The sequence below is a fragment of the Daktulosphaira vitifoliae genome, unplaced genomic scaffold (genome assembly GCF_025091365.1).
Source record: "Daktulosphaira vitifoliae isolate Bord-2020 unplaced genomic scaffold, ASM2509136v1 Scaffold_4, whole genome shotgun sequence".
NCBI lineage: Eukaryota > Metazoa > Arthropoda > Insecta > Hemiptera > Phylloxeridae > Daktulosphaira > Daktulosphaira vitifoliae.
Genome location: NW_026099575.1, coordinates 40,257,743 through 40,258,233, shown reverse-complemented (window position 1 = coordinate 40,258,233; position 491 = coordinate 40,257,743).

Here is a 491-nt window from a genome sequence, read left to right as displayed (position 1 = left end):
AATAAAATAAATCTGTATTTATTTTGTTATATTATCCTACTATAAATACAAAAGTATTAATTAATTCATAATTTTTCATTATGGAAATATAAATTAATAAATAACCAAGTATTTTCTTGTATTTTTGAATTAGTAAAATTTTTTCAAATACAATTAAATGATTTATAATTACAAACTTGAAATGGTATTTCATCAAATTGAAAGTAAAACAATAGAATTTTTCAATAAAATATTTTAATACATGTAATATGAAAAGTGGACAATTTAATTACTCATTCAAGATTTAACTTAATCGATAATACAAAACAGAATATTAGAAAATTATTAAATAAAGACAATTATTAGTTTTTCATAAAATAAAACCAGTTCTGTTTTTAGAGAATTATCAAATTCCTTTAAATATTGATGATTCAGTTTTGTTGTATACATTTTTTTATTTCTTTAAATAACTCTATAGAAATAATGGATGTTAAAATCAATAACATCCATAA